We start from the raw sequence: 6,042 nt of genomic DNA, 5'->3' as shown, positions 1-6,042 counted from the left end.
TCCCCCTTCCCTCTCCCCACTGGTAACCATTAGTTTTTTTCCTCTGTATATGTTGAGTATCCTTTTTTGTATTATTCACTAGTTGTATTTTTTAGATTCCATGTATAAGTGATATCACACAGAATTTGTCTTTGTTTGGCTTATTTCACTTAGCATAATGCCCTCCAAATCCATCCATGTGCTGCAAATGGCAAAATTTCATTCCTTTTTATGGCTGAGTAGTATTCCATTGTTATTCTCTCTCTCTCTGTATATCTGTATATATATGTGTGTGTGTGTGTGTGTGTGTGTATACACACCATATCTTCTTTATCCATTCATCTGTTGATGGACACTTAGGTTGCTTCTATATCTTGGCAATTGTAAATAATGCTGCTATGAACATTGGGGTGCACATATCTTTTCAGATTAGTGGTTTTGGTTTTTTTTGGATATATACCCAGGAGTGGAATTGCTGACATTTCTGCATGTCTCTCTGATTGCTCCAGCAGGCTAGCCTGAGTATGTTCTCATAGCAGTGCCAGGGGTCCAAGAGAGGAAGTAGTATATGCAAGAGCTTTTTCAGTTCTTTATATCAAGTTTGCTACTATCCTGTTGGTTGAAGTAAATTATATGGCCAAACTCAGTCAGTATGGGAGGGCACTACCAAAGGGTATGGATACAAAGACACATGAAAAACTGGGGTCATTAATGCAATCTATCACAAAAATATGAATCAAAATCTAGAATCCATAATAGAAAACATAAATACATTTATTTACATAAAAATAATATTTGTTTGGAAAAAATCCATTAGCAAAAACAAAAGAATGACAAACTGGGAAAAATATTGACAACTGGTATCATTCACAAAGGTCTAATCTCTCTAATTATATAACAAGGTTATAGAAATTGAGGAAAGGCCAATAACCCAAAAGAAAATATAGAGTATATACACAGATAATTCAAAGAAAAAGACAAAAATGACCCTTAAACATATGAAAAGATGCTCAACCTCACTCATCATAAAAGAAATGTAAATTAAAACTACAATGAGATACCGTTTCTCATATCACAGTGTTAAAAATCCGAAAGTCTTTATTTAATGATACATTTTCCAAGTGAAGCTGTGGTGAAACACATAAACTCATACATGGGTGGTAAGTACAAAATGGTACACCTATGGAGGGAAATTTTGGCAATATCTACCAAAGTTACAAATGTGATTCTTAGAATTTATCCTACAAAAATATTTGCATACATAAGAAATGTCTACTTATCATGGCACCATTTGTAATACCGAAGGACTGAGAATACCCCCAACATCTACCAATAGGGTACTGCAGTCATTAAATAAACCATTGTACATCCACAAAATAACACTTTGAAGAAGTACTCGATACACTTCCAAACAATGACTTTCTATGTACTGGAAACTTTCTAATGCTTGATATGTAAGGACCTGCAGGATGTATTAAGTGAAAAAAGCAACATGTGTAACTATATGTATAGTATGTCACCTTTTGTGTAAGAAAGAGAGAGATGGAATAGGAAATACATTTATATTTGTTTGTATCTGCATAAAGAAACACTGGACAAATATAAAATAAACTAATAAAACTGGGAACTGTGGGGGGTATCTATGGTGGCAACTGGGTAGAATGGACGAGGGTGAGTGACACTTCTCAGAATATAATTTTCATATAGATTTGATATTCAAAATCTACATGTATTATTTACTTAAAAATAAATAAAATATTCACAGTATAACAAAAACTATAAGGCAACTAGGAATTACATTACTAAAAACACACTTCTAAAAAGGAAACTTTAAACTCAGTAAAGAACACAGGTAGAAGGTAAACTGAACGAATGAGGAGATAGTTCATTCTCTAGGATGGGACAAGTTAATATTATGATGATGTCAAGTCCCCCAAATTAATCTATAAATTCAGTGCACTCCTAATTGGATTTTTGAAGAGCTTGATAAACTCTTTTTAAAATTGATGTGGAGATATAGCTAAGACAACCCTAAACAAGACTAAAGAGGAGGGACTTGTCCCATAAGATATTAAGATACATTACAAAATCCTCAAAAAAAGGTGGTATTAATGTAAGAACAGAAACAGACCTATGTGTGTATGTTTTATAATATATGACAAAGGTGGCACAGCAAATCTATGAAAAAACGACTGTTTAGTATTTGATGGTGGGAAATTGTGGCTCCCTATGTGGGAAAAAAATTGCATCCCTACCTATCACTACATATAAGAGTGGATTCTAGATGGATTAAAACCTAAAGATGAAAGGTAAAACTATAAAGTGAATAAAAAAAGTAGACTATTTTTGTGATGTAGGAGGAGAGAACTACTTTTTAAATACCCCCACCAAAAATCATAAAGCAAAAATATGATGAATTTGATTACATTAAAATTAACAGTTTCTGTGCAAAGAAGGCTATCATGGGCCAAGTTAAAACAGGGAGGGAATATTTGCAATACCCAAAACTGACAGGGGACTAATAGCTAGACTATATAAGGAACTCTAGTAGAGCAACAGGGAAGATAGGAACCCTAACAGAAAAAAATGGGCCAACTATACGAGCAGGCAATTTACAGAAGAGGTGTTTAACACACATATAAAGAGATGCTCAAAATTAATTAGTAATCAGAGAAATGCAAACTAAAACAAAGTAAGATACTACTTTACACCTATTAGACCAGCAAGAACCGGAAAGCTGGAAAATGTCAAGTGTCACTGAAGATGTAGGGATCCAGGAGCCTTCATTCACTGATGGTAAAACTGGACTGGTGTAGCCATCCCAGAGAACCATCTAGCAATATTGGTAGTCTTAGTCAAACTAAGTATATGCACACTTTATGATCCAATTATTCTGCTCTTGGATATATATTCCAAAAGAAAGTCTCATACAGGCCAATAAAGGGACATGCATAAGAATGTTCATTACAGTATTATTTGTGGTATCATGGAGTTGGAGGCAATCATGCTGTCCATCACTTGGGAATATTCAGATGGAAATGTGGTGAAGTCACACTCTGGTTAGCATGAGCAGTTAGAAGCAATGGATTAGACGTATACACAGCAATATAGATAGACTTTAAAAATACAAGGCTGAATGAAAAAAAGTAAGAAATAGAATGAGATACCATTTATATAAAATAAAAATGCAGACACAAAGCATTCTCTATAGTGGGACAACCTGGTGTTCTGTGCCTCCTGGGGAGACACAATATGAAGTAAACTGTGTACCCAATGTGTGTTATTGCTGACATTATTTAACTTGAATTTAATCATGTGGAAAAAGCAGACGATTTGAATCCAGACATTCTGTGGGACATTCTACAAGAAGCTGGCCTCCTCTCTTCAAAAACATCAGTGTAATATCAAACACACACAAAATATAGGGGTACTGTTCTAGACGAAAAGAGATGAAAGTGCTACACAAACCAAACGTAATGCATAAACCTTTATTAGATGCTGGGGTCAAAAAATAAGAGCAGGTCTCGGAACATTTTGGGCACAATTGGAAAATTTGAATATAGGCTATTTTTTACGGTATTATTGAATTAGTAAGTTTTCTTAGGTGTGATAATGGTATTGTGGTTATATAGGAGAATGTTCTGAAGTTTTTAGGGGCGAGGTGTTATACTGCCTGCAAGAAGATGTATACACACACACATAAAGGGGAGTTGAGCAAATCTAGCAAAATATTAAAGGTACATGGGCTTTCATTATAGTATTCTTTCAATTGTTCTGAATTTTGAAAAATTGAAAAATAGAAATTTTGGGGAAATACAGGCACATAAAACAACAACACATATTTTGCAAGAACACATATAAACAAAAACATGCACATAAAACATTTTGGAATGGTTGCTTGCCTATAAGAGGGAAAAGAGAATGGGAAGTAGAGATGAAAGTGAATTTAAAAGACAACAAGGACCTCTCCCTAAAGTATACATATTTGTAGAATACACAGAAAACACAGAAAGCCACACTGAATAAAACTAAATTCAATGATAATTTCACCTTATCTGTCAGTAGTTCTCAAAATGTGGTACCTGGACTAGGAACATCTTCTTCTTCTTCTTCATCATCATCATCATCATCATCATCATCATCATCATCACTTGGGAACTTGTTAGAAACACAAATTCCTGGGCTCTATTACAGACTTACTAAAACACAACTCTGAGCATGGGGCCCAGCAATCGGGGTGTGTGTGTGTGTGTGTGTAAAAGATACTCATATTCTAAATAAAACTATGAAATATTTCAGGCATACAAAGTATAGAGAATATAACACACACCCATGTACCTATTACCGAGATGAAATATTAGAGAAACAGTTGAAGTCCCCTGTGTATTTCTCTCTCATTTTGTTTTTTTTTTGTTATCTTCCCCAGAGGTAATCACCATTCGTGTTTAATTCCTTTGTTTTAGAAATATTGTTTACATATCTATATAATCCATAAACATAGTGCATTGTTTTCCAGATTAAAAAAAATCTATATAAATGGTCTCATATTCCATGTATCCTTCCACAACTTACATTTTATTACAGTATTGTGTTTTTTAAATTTATCTGGATTGATACATTCAACTCTAGTTCAATTTTTTCCCACTGTTCTATAGTATTCTGTTGTGTGGCTATACCATGATTTATTTACTCTCCTGTTGGTGAACTTTTAGGTTGTTCAGATTTTTTTCTCTATGACTAACAGGTTTGCAAAGAACATTCTTGCACATGACTCCTTGTGCACATGTGTAAGAATTTTATAGAGAATATATATATCTCTAACAGAACTGCTGGGTCCCAGGGCCACTTTCAACTATTCTGATTACTTCCTAATTATTCTCCAAAGTAGTAATACCAATTTTCACTCCTTTCAAAGATTCCATTACAATTTTTCCCTCATAGTTTGTGCATTAAGGACTTTGTTTAAAAAGTCCTTCCTCAGTCCTAGGTCACAAAGATATTCTTCACCCTCTCATGTGGAAATATTGAAAAGGGATCCAGTTTTATTTTTCTCCTTATAGTGAGCCAAATTTCCCAGCCCTATCTACTAAAATGCCCTTTTCCCATTGATTTGTGGTGCAGGTCTGTAAACTCACCCATTTAACAAACATTTGCAGAAGCCTGCCTTGTACCAGTCTTGTGCTGGATCCTGCTGAAAGCAGAAAGATCTATAGCCCCTAGTTCACTCTCCTGTGGAGATACAGCCACATAAATGATTACACTATCAAGTGATTAAATACAAGGTGCTCCCAGTTTCTAACTCAGCTGGGTTAAGGTTAAGTTCGCAGAAGTGACAAGAGCTAGGTCTTAAAAGAAAAATAATTTGCTAATGCGGGGTGGGGGGGAAGGTGGCCAGGTCTGGTTTATGGTCCACAGTTGTTTCTCTAGGGTAAGAGTTTAGAAGTCTTCCATGGATGTAGGGTCAGTGAGTCCTGTGTATGTAAGGGGTAGGTGTAGGCAGAGGGAATCATTTTCTGCCCGGATATGCTTATAGGTCGAGGAACATAACCTTGAGGCTAAGACTCACCATAAAGTTTAGGCTAAAGGAAGAGGAGTGGCTGGAATTAAGTTATCAGGAAGGAGGCATTTCAGACTAATATTTACTGTTTTTAGGGGGAGACCTCGTTCTCCAGCCGAGTCAGGGGCTCCTTGAGACGGTTTCTGAAGAAACCCTTACTTGCCCCAACTCCAGATATGTAAGTTCATTCCCTCCCGCAGACGCCGCTCTGGGGCCTGAAGGAAGGAGGGAGGAGGAGGGGAAAAAGGCAAAAGGGTGGGAGAGGTTTCCAGTGTTGGGCTCCAGGGCCTGGCCGAGAATCTGCGCTAATGCTTAAAAGAGCTGGGAGTGGCGCCCTCAGGGCTTCTCTGGAACCCTGCAAGCGGGGAAGGTTGCTTGGAACAGCTAACCTAGCCACATCAGGTGGGAACCATCGGCAAGACATGTGACTCAGCCGGCCATTTTCTCACACCCTGTCCGTCGCCATCTTCCATTGTAGACAAAGGCACCGACCCCGACCCTTGTCT

The sequence above is a fragment of the Camelus ferus genome, chromosome X (assembly GCF_009834535.1).
Source record: "Camelus ferus isolate YT-003-E chromosome X, BCGSAC_Cfer_1.0, whole genome shotgun sequence".
NCBI classification, from domain to species: Eukaryota; Metazoa; Chordata; class Mammalia; order Artiodactyla; family Camelidae; genus Camelus; species Camelus ferus.
This window is presented reverse-complemented; position numbering follows the sequence as displayed.